We start from the raw sequence: 15,852 nt of genomic DNA on the forward strand, positions 1-15,852 counted from the left end.
TGAGCAGCTTAACCACAGCCGCCACGGAAGCTTCAAACAAAGGCCCCGGTGGCAGAAGACCTCCGGGGCACCGGGAATTAATAAAAACAAAGGGGACGATAAAAAGGCTTTTGAACAGCAGCCCAGGGGTCCTCTCGGCCCAGCCAGGCTCACTCCCCATCGGGGGCCGTCAGCTTGTCACCAGTTCTCAAGCGACCACAGGGACTGCAAGGTTCATTGGGCTGTGGTGAGGAAATACGTGGGAAATCAGTTGAAATAAATTAAATTCCTCCTTGCATTCCGGGACAATCAGGCCCTTCGGGCTCTCCTCTTCCCCCATGTCACCCCAATTCCAACGCTGCCATAGCCGAGGCCACCGTGAGCTGAGCGGGCCCCACGCAGCCTCCCGGGGACGCCGGGCACCGCCGCCTGCCCGCACGGCTCCTCCGCCCCGCCGCAGAGGAGGGGCCAGCGCGCCGCCCGCCCCTGCGGGGCAGCAGTACCGCTGCCGCAGGCTCCCCTTTCCTCCGTCCCTCCCTCGGTGCCCCTGCGGGCTCTGCCTGCGGGCTCTGCCTGCGCCCCTCGCCCCGCACCCTCCCCGGACCTCACCCGCTAAGTCCCACGCCGCCGCTCCTGGCTGGGCCGCCGCCGCACACGCGCAGACCCACTACTGCTGCTGCTGCTGCTGCTGCTGCCGACACCAGCCCGTGGTCTCGGCCTGAGTCCCGGCGCAGCCGCACACAAGAGGCTCTGCCGCCCCACCCCGTCGCGGCCGCCGCTTACCGTGAGCGGCGAGGCGGGGCGAGAGCAGCCGGGGGAGCAGCGCTCGGCACCCGCTGCGCCCGCGAGCAACGCGGGGCGGGGCTGCGGCGGCTCCGCCCGGCGCGGTGCAGGCTCGGGCGCCATGAGGCTCGCGTGCGGGGGTGGGGAAAGGACTGTGAAGGGGCTGGGGGACGATGCGGGAGCTGCGGGCGGCGGGGCGCTGCCGCACAGCGGGAGCAGACGCTATCTCCAGGTCTGTTGTGAACGCTGTATTAATATCTAAAAGGAGTGTGTCGACAGGACGGAGCCAGGTTTTTCTCAGTGGCGCCGAGCAATAGGACAAAAGGCAATGTGCACAAACCTATGTACAGGAAGTTCCACCTGAAGAACTTCTACGAAGAAGAACTTCATTACCATGCAGGTGACCGAGCACTGGAACAGATTTCCTGGAGAGATTGTGTATCTCACGGGAGATACTCAAAAACTGTATAGACACAAGCCTGCAGGCTTGTGGACTACGTGCAGGCTTGGATCTGGTTGAGCAGACAGGTTGGACCAAATGACCTCGTGTCTTCTAGCCTGACCCATTCTGTGACTCTCTGAATCGCTGCCAGCGGCGTCCCGGCGCGGCCTCTGGGCTCCCAGCCAAGCCCGCACGCCGGTGCTGCCGCTGCCCGCCCGGGACACGGTGCGGGTGCGGCGCTGGCGCCGTGGGCTAAGCGGGCGGTGGCTGAACTGAAAAGCAGACTCGAAGCAGGTTTATTTTGTCCCCTGTCAGACGTTCCCTCCTTTTCCTTTCGCACTCCGTTTTAATGAACGTCATCTGCTAGAGAGTACGTAACTAACTCTCTGTTCTGTACAGGGTCTACGGAGATGTGCTGATTATCTCCGTTGAGAGGGAAGTCCGGTGACGTGAGATGATGTCTTAGGGAGCTACAGTTTTAGTATGACTGAATGCTTGCAGTTTCAGGCTAAGACAGTGGCTAATGAGCTTACTGACCTGGTAGAGGCTACCTTAAGTAGATTTTATGTCCAAGGTTTTGGGGAAAAAAAGTTAGAGATTAAAATCAAAGCACTAACTTTATCCATCGCCCTTTCTATTCAGCATTCAAAGAACAGAGCATTTGTGCTTGGTGGGAAGCAAGAGGAGAAATTTCAGTCAGATCTCCTTTTAAACCAATGACAGCAACCTACTTTATCTGAAAGAATAAGTTATCTTTAGTTTAATGGCTGTTGAAATGTCTGATGGCTGACAGCTGCACTGTACGTATATGGAGTTCCAGGGGTGATACACAACAATATAGCAGACATCTTGTAATGATCCCAATGTTATGGTAGAAAGAACAGATCATTATTACTGAACCTGATGTTGGTTAAAACATCTGCACGTGAAACCTACCTGTCTTTAAAACAGAAGATAGTCATAGCTAGACCACTACTCTCTTCTGTAGTTGATTTTCAGGGGAATTCTATTTTTAGTTTCAGGACAGAAGGGCTGTGGTCCATATAATAATATTTTCACTATGAAATTATCTTTTTTTAAAACCACAATATTTAACAAAAATTACTTTCTGAAAAGGTTTGAAGTTTGTCAGAGAGTAATCCATTAAACCACCTGTTTGTGGTTCTGTGCAGACTTTATGGTAGAAATTATAAGCTGACTTTTGTGAAGTAATCATGGCAATGGATTCATCCTAAATAGATACAAGCAATTATCACTTCCTTTGAAAAAAATACCAAGCATCAAAAATGAACACCAGGTTGATTATGTGTATGTGAAATGACCATAGCAGTTAAAAAAGGTAATACCTGTTCACTGCAATAACCTCTAAAGTGAAATGCTTTGCTTTGAGAACATCAAAGCACCTCAACCTGAAATGATACAATGAAGTGCCTTGAAAAAATGCTTTGAAGGGCTGATCTAACTTCTGGTACATGTGATATGCACATGGGAAAATCCAGAGAAATAATATCAGTTTTTATTTATTTTTAGATTATGCACACAATTATTATTTTTCCTGGAGATAGTTTACCAAAATTACTAGTATTTAAAATGCCTTGCATTTATTACAAAAGAATCCCCTTTTTCCTTAGTCTGTGACACCACAAAGTAGTCCACAATGTTAAGCAAGACAGAAGAAAAGAACAACCTTCATATAATACTTGCTCCTTATGTCCAACACATGTTTTGTGCTTCTGTCTTGGTGAAGTAACACCAAGACGACACTTCACTGTCTTGGTGAAGTGAGCAGTAGATCAAGGATGATGACGAACTTGCTTCAGTATTAATTATGGAGTACCTTTGTTCCTGTAATACAGTTAGTACATGCCATCATATACTTGACTTAAATAGGCTGCTTTGTTTAAGAAAACTTCAGCTAACCATGTGACAGTTTAGGGTGCAGTCATTTGACTGATTGCTATTTTTGTCTTTCCAAAATGATGTCACATTAATTTTGAAATTACTGATGTATTTTGTATGAGTTTGTAACACAGGGTGTCTATTTTTACACTGCAAAAACTCATACTAAAGCATTATGAATTTTTTAGGGATACTTAAGAGGAGAAGTGAGCAAACTTGTCCTCTACTATTTGGCTTTAAAAAAATATCCTGTAAAAGAAATGTTGACTGGCATAAGCCAGTCTTTCAAGTACTATGTGAAATGAAAATCAGATTTAAGAGGTAAATCTATTTTGTTTAGTCTAAAGAATTTGAAGTGTTTAGAATTACTTATTGACCTCTTTGTACAAAATTGCAATTGTTTATCATTTTCTAAATAGCAGAGATCTGTCCTCTCCCTCAAGAGGTGTTGTAAGTCCATTGTGGAAATGGTCATCTGCTGCAGGATATCTTCCTAGCCCTGCCCCAAGAAGGAGAAATCTCATACTTGTTTCTGAAGATTATTCTTTCCTTTTACCTTGCTTAAAGTACTGCTGATTTTTCAGGAACTTACCATTGCTTTAGATGTCCTTCTTTTGGTGCAGGGAGAAAAGGGAAAGTGAGACATCTCAAAGTGTGCAAATACTGTCATAAATAGAAAGAAGGTGACCTTCAGGTAGGCTGAAAATGATACACTTTTGTTTTTTACACTGTGAGTATGGAGGTTCTTGACAGACTGAAACAGATGAGATTCACTTTTGGTTTTGGTTGGGTCATGGAGGGGGCATTATGTTAATATTCTGCATGTATAAATTAAATGTGATTGTCAGTGGGCAAATGGAAAAAGTGGCTGACTTGGTATGAGCCTGTGAAACAGTGTATCACTTTAGAAACTTGTCCTCTTCCTGCTCTGAAAAATAATGCCCACTCCTTCCCACCCCCTGTCCCTAGAAAGTTAGATGAAAATATCCACCAAATCTATACATTCTGAATTCTCTGTGAAGAATATTGATGTGTTATTGCATTTGTAGTATTACAAAGGCTAAAGTAGCTGAATGAAGCACAGATATGAAGTTGAACTAAAATGCTTTTTTATGCACTAAAATACATGCATAACAGAGCATAAAAGATCATCTCAAAAAAGTGTTCTGATAAGATACGTTAGAGATAAAGAGTCAAAAACAAATTCTCCAGTGTGCATGTACGCAAGTGTTGGCTTCCAAATGAAGGAGTGATTGTTTTTAAGAGTGATGGAGAGTTGTTAGCTTTATTATCTGGAACTGACTGGATCTGTTCAGTAATAGGCATATAGCTACAGGCAAGGCAGATTTAACTAGTAGAGGTTAAGTTTTAGTAGGAAGCAATGATTATCTAGTTGATAATTACAGGGAACAGGATAGGATCTAGAGATGCTTATATGTTGCTATTCACTAAGTTATTTTGAAGAGCTTTTTCTTATTCTCCTTGCTCTTATCATAGAATCAGAGAATTTTTACGGTTGGAAAAGTCCTTCGAGTCCAGCCATCAACTCAGCACCACCACCATGTTCACCATTATACCACCTCCTCAAGTGCCATATCCACACACTTTTCTGAACTTTCAGAGGGGGTGACTCCACCACTTTCTTGGGCAGTCTGTTTTAATGCTTTAATGCCCTTTCCTGCTTCCAGAGGGGCTAACCATTATATTTTAAAATATTTTGTGATTATTTTAATTGTATGGTCTGATCCTGGAAGTCATGCTGTACAGCTTACTTAGTAGTAAATACATTTTTAGTAGCCTGTAAAAATGCAGGACTGAGGAGCCTATCTTTGTCTGAAAACTTGTGTCTCTGCATAAATGTTAGTAATCTGTGACACAATTTGTTGCTTGTGTTGCCTTGCCAACAATACTAAATGAACACAATATATGTAAAATTATAAGCTTCATTTTTTATCTTATGACACCTCTGATGTCCTTGCCTTTCCACACAGTGTGTAGATTGGTATATATTTGTTACCTTCTCTAAGTCCATGGATTGTCCCATTAAAAGGTATATTCTTAAGACTGAATTTCCTACAAATCATAAAGTTATTAAAGTTGGAAAAGACCTCTAAGTCCAACCTTTGACTAATCACCACCATGTCAAATAAACCATAGCCCTAAGTTGCATGTCTAGTCATTTACTGAACACTTCCTGGGATGGTGACACCACCACCTCCCTGGTTAGCTTGTTTCAATGCTTAATCACTCTTTCAGTGACAAAATTCTTTCTCATGTCCAACCTGAACCTGCCCTAACCCATCTTGAGGCTATGTATTGTTCTCCAGTTGCTAATTGCCTGAGAGAAGAGGCCAACCCTTGCCTGCTACACTCTCAGATAGTTTTAAGAGAGGGAAAAGGTCACTCCTGAATGTCCTTTTCTCCTTTTTCTTCAGGCTAAACATCTCCAGCTCCCTCAGCTGCTCCTCATAAGACTTGTGCTCCAGACCCTTCATCAGCTCCATTGCCCTTCTCTGGACGCTCCACACTCCTCAATGTCCCAGGTCAGGATCTGCTGTTAACCCCTAGGTCTTTTTTGGCTGAGTAGCTTTCCAGTCTTTCTGCCCCAAGCCCGTAGCAGTGAATGAGGTTGTTGTGACCCAAGGTTGGGACTCAGTACCTGACCATATTGAATCTCATACCACTGGCCTCAGCTCATCAATCCAGCCTGTCCAGATCCCTCTGCAGAGCCTTCCTGCCCTCCAGCAGATCAACACTCCCACCCAACTTAGTGTTGTCTGCAAATTGAGGTGGTACTCCAAATAATTGATAAAAGACATCAAACAGGACCAGCCCCAGCACTGATCCCTAGCAAACTCCAGTAGTGACTGACTGTCAGCCAGATACCTCAGCCCAGCCAGCCATCCAGTTTTTAACCAGTAAATTGCACCTAAGTCATGAGCAGCCAATTTCTCCAGGAAGAAGCCGTGGGGGAGAGAGTATGAAAAGGCTTTACTGAAGTTCAGGTAGACAACATCCACAGCCTTTCTCTCATCTGCTAGGTGGGTCACTTAGTCAAACCTAGAGACTTAATTTTGGTGGAACCCATTCTGCTCCACAATCTAGAATTACTGTTGCTGCAGTTTTCAGAGATGCATTCCTGGCTCCCCATCAAGCTTTTACTTGATGGCTCTATAATTTGCCATCACCTTATTTTCAAATGTATTATTTGCTCTGGTTAAATTAAATGTAAATCATTTGGAATAGTTTTGTATGCTTGTTAAAGATTCTACTTGTAAGTGTAAAAAATTTTGTGAAACCAAAGAATAATATTAACTTTTTATAAAAAAATTCAATGGATAAACAATTCACTTTTGCACACAGTACTGTGTTTGAAAACAAATAAAGCTAGGGCATACTCCTGCTGTGTCATATAAGTAAAATGCATCTGAATTGGTGAGAATTGTTATGTAAATAAGATCAGCAAAGGTCTGCTACACCATTTTTACACTCTGTAAACAGAGTCACATTTTCTAAAGGAAAAGTTTTTCTCCTTAGAAATAAATCCTAAATTTGGAACCAGTTTACCTGCCAAAAAAAACCAATTCTAGGTTCAGTCGTTCAGTGACCTTTAACTTCCATAAACAAATGCTTAGCTAGTAAAAATAGGAGTTCTACATAGAATGGTCTTTTGGGTGAAATAATCAAGATGAATGCAGTGCTTATATTCAATTTTGTTCTGCATTTTTTGTTTACATTGAGTGAAAAAAGTTAATAGATTTCAGTAACTGATATGAGTATTTTAATTAGGCCCATTACTATCATTAATTTTTTCCTTAAAATCACACTTTTTGCCAGCCTTAAATTAATGGAGCTACTGCTGGGTCCTCTTTTTTCAGTAGAAAATTCTCATATTTTTAACTGATTTATTTTTGCCATGTGCCAGGACACGTACAGAGCTGTTTTAAAACATTATTTTCATAACTAACTTAAATAAACTGACTCTGACTTCAACTTCAAAATATTTGAGAGTTTTATCTACACCCCCTTTATTTTCCTTTACTTGCCAGAGCCTGCCTGATACTATTTTTGTATTTGCCTGAGTCATACTTGAGTACTTCCATGTCTTCTGCCTTGCTTTAGACAGAGCTATGCATTTAAAATAATAGAACAGAATATTCCATTAATAGAATTCACAGACAACTTGTAGCTGTACTGAATTCTGTTACAAATATTCTCTTACCCATTTCCCAATGTGACCAGTGTTATGGAACAAGTGAGACCGTTCCTATCTGTTGCCAATGCACTGGCAAAATTCTGATAATGTGCTCTTTTCATTCATGCTAGATTCCTGGAGAAACTTGTAAGAAACTTGTACTTATTCCCAGTACACATATGTGTTGTGATTATAGCCCATGGGTTTACAAGTTCTAGGAAGCATAATTAATGTTGAATTATTTGCTGGAGAAAGACCATGTGAATAACTGAATAAATGGATATCTGACTATCCATTTTTGTTAATATGGTGGGATGAGGACTTAAAATGTATATAAGCAGTTATGCATAAATAGGAGGTAGGAGGATCAGGATCTCCCATCTATCATACCTTGACAAAATTAGTTCACTGCTCCTCACTTGCATTGGTTTCTGCTAACTTGCCAGTAAAGCAGCTTTGTTCTGTGTCCATAAGGTATGGATATGTATGCATGCTGTGCAGATCATCTGTGTACCGTTGCATGGATGATAAGCAGAATTCATCTTTCTAATATTGTAACCCAAGGTAAAGGACTAACAAACACTAACTATAAACCATCCTTCAGGTGAATCAGCCCTATGGAAGAGTTGCAAACTGTCACACAAAATGCACAGCTACCTCCTAGACAGTAGAAAAGTCTTGGCTATCTTTACTCTTGCCTTTGTGAGTAGATTGAATGATGTGTATAGGACAGGAGTTGCACGTGCTGTATCCAGGTATCTGTACTTTGAATAGGAAGATGAATAAAAGTATAAATTTAAAGGATCTGAAATCTGCTTTTTACTGAAAAAGAATTAGAATGGGTAACTCCATGGATACACATTATTATTATGAAATTAACCTTTCATCGTTCTAGTAGGGATTGTGCCTTTATAATGGGTGTAAGTGGGATCTGAACTTGATTTCAGTTTGCTGGCCTTTTACTAAAGGGTTGCTTTTCCCATGTCAGATTTGTAAACTCAGTATAAAGATCTGGCCACAGATTCTTAGTAGTTTCTTCATTTGAGGAACTTAATGGGAAAGGAAATACCTAGTTGTTCCAGTTTGACAACTGTCAGGAAGATTAAATTACCCATTTCTAGAAATCATCAGCGATACTAATGCATGGTTCATAGCACCTTCAGGTGCTAGGCACATGTAGGTTAATTTGCCATAAAATGTTTTGTGAAGCGTATGAGGTATTTTTCTTTTGCAAAGATTCTCAGGGGAAAGGGGTGGGAGGGTGTGTGAGGAGGCATACAAAGTCTTTGACTAATGAATCACTATGAATTTTCTTGCTTGCTTCCGTGGTACCTCAGTGCCCTGGGCAGTAGGATTCTTTGGGTTCAGGTACTCACCTGCCACAACAAGCTGTGTATAAAGGTTGGGCTGGGGGGAAGCGCCCCCCGTAGGTATTGCGAAATCACAGAATCAGTCAGGTTGGAAGGGACGACAGTGGGTTATCTGGTCCAACACCTCTGCTCGAGCAGGGTCATCCTAGAGCACACCGCACAGGATGGTGTCCAAAGGGTTCTTAAGTATCTCCAGTGAGGGAGACTCCACAACCTTTATGGACAATCTGTGCCAGTGCTTGGTCATCCGCACAGCAAAGAAGTTCTTCCTCGTGTTCAGGTGGAACTTCCTGTGGCATCAGTTTGTGCCCGTTGCCTCTTTTCGTACTGCTCCCGAATCACCGAGAAAAGCCTGCTTCCGTGCTCTTGCTCCCCCCCGGTCCCCCATTAGATACCTGTGTATCTAACAGAAGTACGGAGGACTGCTCAGGCATGAGTGGCTGGTGCGGGGGGCGGCCAGCCAGGGAGACTGACACGACTCAAGCGGTGCTGCTCCATCCGAGCGGTCCGGACGGGCCGGGCACCGCGCTCCTCGCGGCGGCGGCGCTTGCGCGCGGGCGGGGCGCGGCGGGGCCGGTGACGCGCTGCGGTGCGGGCAGGTCCTGCCGCCGCCGCCGCCGCCGCCGCCGCATGAGCACGGCGGGGGCGCAGAGCGGAGCCGCCACCGCCGCCCGGCGCCCCCGCCTGAGCGCCGCGGGGTGAGTGGGGGGGCTCCCCGCCGGCCGCGAAAGTGAAGCCCCGCAAGCGGACATCGCCTTGGGCGGGGCGGAGCGGGCCGCAGCGGGGGCAGGGCCGTGGCCGGGGCCGGGGCCAGGATCGGGACTGGGGCGGGGCGGGGCGGGGCTCGGCTTTTCTGTGCCGGGCTCTCCGGGGCTGCCGGGCGTGTTCTTGCGGGCACCGGTGGATGCGTGCGGGGCCGCTCGGGCACGGCGGGTCTCTGCAGGAGCCGCGCCCTGCGCGCTCTCGCCCGCAGGCCCTACGGTAGGAGCGGTCCTGGTTTCCGGGCCTGGCCGCGGTTGGGTCTGCCCGCGGCACGGGGCGGAGCCGCCGGTGGCACGGAGCCCCGCGCCGCGCGCGGGACGATCTTGTCCCAGCGCTCCGTGCGGTGCATCGCCGGCCCGTGCGCACTTCCTGCTCTGCCGAGCGGCCCTGCAGCAGCCGGGGCTGCCGTGAGCCCTGGCCCTGCCGGCCCCCGAACACTGCGGCTCTGCCCCCGCTGCCCCGCCGGAGGGGTAGCCCATCATGGGCATTGGGTGGAAAATACGGCGGTTGGGTAACATTTGCCTCATGTGCCGTGCGACTTGGCCTGCCCAACGTCTCTTTGACTTAATGCTCCGTGGGTAGGAGTTTGTCAGCATTTGGGGGTTTGGGTTTTCTTTTTCTTTCTTCTTCTTCTTTTTTTTTTTTTTTTTTTTTTTTTTTTTTTTTTTTTTTTTTTTTTTTTTTTTTTTTTTTTCAGGAGTGGAACTCTAGCACAGCAAGTGTTTCTTTGTAGATACCGGTTCACATGCTCGAGAGAGGTTTGAGAAATAGGTTGCACATCAAGGTGGGGTGGTGTTTTTCTTCAGCGTACCTGCTTTCAGGCACCGAGCTTTGTGTGAGATGTTTAGAAATCCTCAGCTGGACCAATTGTTATGGTTACTTAGAGCAATGATCTTTCAATAGTATGTATAGGCAGAAAGTAAATTCCTTTTTACCTGTATGGTGTAAAAACACCGTGAAGCTTGTGTATAACCTTGTGGTGTGAATGTTTTGTGTATTAATTTTTCCAGCATTAGGAAATTAGTTCTCCAATAAGTGTATTCCCATGAATGATGTTTCTTTAAAGAAATATGTGTCTGCACTACCTTTTTGGGTTATATTTCATGAAAAGGCTTCTCTGTTTTGCAGGTAGCTTTCAGTGTGGAATTTGTGTAAACCTGAGTGACTGGATGTTGATGGGATAGCCCCACCTTTTGGTTAATTTTTCATTGAAATTATACTTATGACCAAAGAGTTTTTCTGGAAATTATACCTCATGCTGTTTGTTGTGAGTGCAAGTCTGTGTTGGAATATCTTTTAATGTCTTCCACTAGGAGTGACAAGATAAGCTCTCTTCCTGAAGACTTTTTTTTAAATGTCAAGATAATTTTAACACATAGTTTCTGATGTTTCAGTTCACTACTGTGATTTTTTTTATGCTAGTATAAATTAAGCAAAATACCTTTTTTTAAAACTTTCATTTAAAAAAAGGATTCTGTATTTCTTTTTTCAAAAAGTGTGGAAATTATCTTAAACCAAGGCATAATCTTGGTGTGTGAAGTGACACCTGATATATGTTTGTGTAAAGTGATACCTGATCTCAGGCTTAACTTTCAGTTCAGGTGTTGGAGGTGGCAGTGCTCATATTTTAGTTTTCATGTTCAAGAACTTCACAGATTATTTTCCAAATTTAAGCTTCTGAGCTTGAAGAATATTCAGTTGTCTTGGCAGAAGATTTGTATTAGTTATCTTACTGCTGGTAGGAGCAACTTCCCTGAAATTATGTGTAAGAAGCTACATGTAAAGAGAAAAAGGTGAGAGGCTCTGTGAAGTCCTTTTAGTTTACAGGAAGAGTTTGCTATTTCACCTTGTGTTTAGGTTTTAGTTTAGGAAAGACATTCAGCTTCTCCCTCAACAGCTTGTCAGCAGTGTGTCACATGATTAGAAACTTTGCAGTCTTTAAAATTCATGGTGATACTCTGCTAGGCACAGGGCATCACCTGTTTTTTGGCTGTCAGTATGTTATTTGAAACGTCTTCTTGAATTCCAGTATCTGTGAGCTTCGTGCTTTTAGGAGATTGCTCCCCTGATACGAATTGCTAATGTTCAAAAGCACTGAGTGCTAATCAAGTCACCCTAGCTCTGGAGTATAGCTGCAGTAACTGAAGCGTTGAAACTCCATAAAGAACTTAGAGGGGATGTCAGGTTTCTTGGGGTGGGTGTGAGAGTACTGAACAAAGCAGCTGCTTGTGTGAGGGCTTAGGAGAGATTTATAACAGCTGGGCATGTTCTCAGGCCCTGCCAATATCCACAGTTTAACTGTCCAGTATCCTGTGCTAAGCATCAAGAAGATTATAAACTATCCAGTGTGTGTCCTGGATACATGGATGATTGAGCATGGTTTCTATTTGGAAATGCAGTAACCATAGAAAGACTGGAACTAGCAGAGAGGAGGGAGCACCCAAACATCCTTCCTTTCTTTTGCAACAGCTGCAGAGGCAACAGTCCTGAAAATGTCACCCTAAAACATTTAGTATATTACAAGGCACATAAAAACTTCCACTACATCCTTTATAAAACTTAAAATTACTGAGAAACAGGGTGCCCAGGGTTTGCATACTAGAGATAGGTAATACTGTTTTAATTGTTCCAAGGTTAATTCATAAGCTAAATCAAGATTTTGAAAGGGATAACAGTTGCTGGGAGTATTATACGATGTTATGATTATGTTTCTGCACATCAATGAGGTTTGAAGGGTTTGAGGTATATTTAGGTAGATAAATCTGCAACATGGAGCCATGGATTTTTTACTTTTCTTTTTCTTTTTTTTTTTTTTTTTATTTAGATTAAAACCAGGATTGCACGTTTGCTTTTTCAAGTTTGTGAACTAGGAAGTTTAGATCTTTGAGTTGATATTTTTACAGACTGATATTAACCATCAAGACAGTGTAACCCAAAGCAGCAATCACTGGGTTAGGTGCAAGAAAGCACCTCTGCCATTTACCACTGTATTAAGCTTTTCCAAGATCTGGCAAAAGTTCCTAGGTTTCCAGTTCTTGTTCAGTTCATGGTGTAGGGAAATACTTAGTTTCTGCTGTGGTAGTCCTTTTCCTTCTGTCTATTTTTATTGCTTCCTCCTCCCTCCCTGTGCCAGTCACCTCCTACCTGATAAAAGGGTTTTGCTGGCTGGGCAAGAAGTAGCTGACTTTTGCAGTATTTCTCTCAGCTTAAATCACATAAACTTCGAATGTGATACTATGTGACCTTGATGACAGCAAGTTTGTCATATCTTGAAGTAATCTTTTGCCTGCAATGCTAGTAACTTTCTAGGAGATTCTTTCCAGGCAAGATATAAAGTACTGGTTGGTGTTTGAGTCTGCTTCTTTCCCAGCAAATGCTTTTCTTGCTTGCTTGCTTAGCTTTTTTTGGCTACTTTTGTCAGACTTTGTTTTTGCAGTCGAGTGGACTAGTGCTAATGGCTGCATGACATAGTTGGCAGCCTGCTGTAAAGGACTTCAGTGCTTCAGTTGTCTGTGAAGTTTAATGTATGTCTTTTTGAATGTGATTATATGCTGCAGTTTATCTAGTCATGTCAAAAAGTCGGTGCTTTGCTATAATGCAGCAATGGGTAAGCTAATCAGCTGACTTTTTTGTTCCCTACTATAAATATTTATAGCAAATGGCATAAGGGAAAGGTAGTTAACTGATTTTCAGAAGTATTTTTTCTTTGACTAGTGAAGGTTGTTAGCCTTTTCATTTTGTTTTAGATTTACGAATTAGGCTCTCTTCCACCAAAAACTTCAAAATCTTTTTTTTTTTTCTGCTTAGAGGTCTTGAGTAGTCATTAGGTAAGGGATTATTTTCTGCCATTTCCACATAAAGTCTTAAAATTACATCTGGAAGAAATAGTTTTTCTACTATCTTGAACAAACCTTTTCTCGTGGAAAAAACACTTCTAAGGTACTTTTAGGTATATTATAATACTTTGATGGCACTAAAACTTTTTGTACTGCTATATATTAATAGGGAGAGATAGCTGTTCAGTGTGTACTCAGTGCAATTCCATCCTATTTTACAATTCAGTTGAAAAATCAGCTAGTCCTGATAATTGACTCTCTCTGGGCTATTGATTAGGACTTTAATTGCTATGAAATACAGCATAAGGTTGGGCATGGGGGGAAGTCTGTTTTTGTTTTCCAGTGCTCGTAAAGGTTCAGGAGCTGGGCTAGGAATAGTCAACTTCAGGAAACAGATTGTCACTACCACATTAGTTATAATTCTTTATGTATATGATACTGTTTACTGGATTGTGATTGAGTACAATGTAGCGTTTGCCAACTTGAAATTTAATTGTGAAGCTTGAAGGATTTCCCCAGGTTTTTAGTATGGTTTATAGGTAACCAAAGTTTTTATGGATTGTTCAGTGGATCGAGATTTTAGGGTATAAAGCAGTTTGTACAAATAACTCTAGCGTCTCCAAATAGCTGTGTGAGATTTTTTACCTAACATTAAGTATCATGTTTTTGTTAAGGAAGTTGTTCACATGCAGTAATTTTGCTACTTTGTATGGCTTTAAAATAGAACTGCATTCTTGGAAAAAAAACCCCCACAACCGGCCCACAACAAACCATTTTATTAAAAAAAATAGTTGTGTAAGTTGTCATTTGAGACACTGAACTTGAAAACAGTATGCTAAGTATGAAAGAGTAAAGGATTAAATAGACGAAGGAGCTACTTAAGGTACAATTGCTGGGACTTCTGCAAATGGGCAGTCCTCCTTATGGTGCAGGGGGATGAGTTGGGGGAGACAGCACCACTCTATTAATAGCAGTGGCCATTTCTTACTGCTGTCAAAGGAAGAGTATTCTGTCCTGGTGAATAATTCTTTTTGTAATGTTAGGTAACATACTGCTTATTTCTGCCTGGTGTTTTATTTGTGTGGTTTTGCTATATTTAGAATGCTGGTTATCATGGTGTTTACCTGCTCTCTACAAGATTTTTGGGTAGGTTGCTGTTGCTACAGAGACCATGACTCTTGCTGCCATGTGTTGCTGGTTATCCTAAATTTTTAACACAGAGTATATTCCTACAAATGTGAATTCACTTAGGTAAATAGTCTGTTCTTGCAAACAATTTACTTCAGTGTTTAAAAATGTAAACCACAAGTGGTATTTTGGAATTAAGATTGCCTAGAGCACAAAGAATGCAGAAGTCTTTTTATATGGTTTTGTTTAAACAGACTTATAAGTACTTTGAAAAATAATATTTTGACCCATGAACAGCTTCTGAGACTTTGGGATGCATGAAATGAGATAATATGAAAAGTGCATTCGCTTGTGATTTAATCTGCATTGAACTGGGAGAACTCACATGTACTTCTGTGAGAGCTAGAAGTGCTTTTGGAAGCCCAGTATGTAACCAGCTTCAGGGTTTCAATATAGGTTTTCTTCTGCCGAGCATTTGTGACCTCTTAAATAATTAAGTGTTTTCTCAGTTCATACTTAGAGTTTTTCTATTTAATTTTTAATGCGTTGCATTTTGACACTATTCTATCACCTGAGATTTTGTACTCCTTCCTCTTTTTGTGTGCTAGTTTGCCATTTTTTGTACTGTAGCATTTACCAAAGATTTTGTTCAGTTACTTGCTTGCACTATCAGATAAGTAAGTACACATCAAAGTAATGACTTTGTTGCTGCAGACTTGTTAATTTTTTCACCTTTCAAATCAATAGCTCTGTGATAATCAAAAGTGAAGTCTGAGCTGTGGCTTTGAAAACATTTTGGGTTGCACCAAGCTTTGGATACAAAGCAAAACATGGAAATATATTTGTGTAGATGAACAGTCTTACAGGTTTTGCAGAGCTATTGTGGTAGATAGACATAAAAATCTTAAATTTTGGTTTTTCTCTTGATAAGTATAATTTGATATGTGATTTTAGCAACTCCTCCGTTGCTAGGAGGTACCGTGTTTTAATATATACTTAACAAACTCAAAAATATACCTTTCTATATAATATTTATTAAGAACATAAGTTTCTGGAAAATAAAAACTTAATAGAATATAGTGCAAGTAGAACAGATTCAGTAGTATTGATAAACTTTGTATTTCCATAGTGGGTTTTGATTTTTCTGGTTTCCCTTGGATAGAACTGTGTTTTTTGGAATGTAATTACAAAGCACTTTGCAGGACAATCCTAGTATTAGCCGTAGAAAATTTTAGACACCTCTGGCTCTTTGAAGTAGTCTATTTTCTGGTTGTGGGTTGTTGTTGTTGTTGTAACTTTGTGTTGGTTTTTTTTTTAATTATTTGAGTGGTCTTCTTGTGTGTGGTAGTTTGATTTTGCTGGTTTCTTGAGGGACAAGAGGTTTTTAAGCAAAAAAATGCAAAGGTACTTCAAATTTTATTAAAATTACATTTATCCTTCCAAGGCAGGCATGTTCTG

The 15,852-nt window shown here is 42.2% G+C and overlaps 1 long non-coding RNA gene across 1 annotated transcript; it reads left to right on the forward strand.

Moving 5' to 3' along the window:
• The first annotated feature begins 1,502 nt into the window (after nucleotides 1-1,502).
• On the forward strand, nucleotides 1,503-3,381 carry LOC137464706 (uncharacterized). The gene is made up of 2 exons (XR_010994375.1): nucleotides 1,503-2,950; nucleotides 2,987-3,381. It is a non-coding gene; the product is annotated as an uncharacterized lncRNA (long non-coding RNA).
• The last annotated feature ends 12,471 nt before the right edge of the window (nucleotides 3,382-15,852 follow it).

This window comes from Anomalospiza imberbis, chromosome Z (assembly GCF_031753505.1).
Source record: "Anomalospiza imberbis isolate Cuckoo-Finch-1a 21T00152 chromosome Z, ASM3175350v1, whole genome shotgun sequence".
Taxonomy (NCBI): Eukaryota; Metazoa; Chordata; class Aves; order Passeriformes; family Viduidae; genus Anomalospiza; species Anomalospiza imberbis.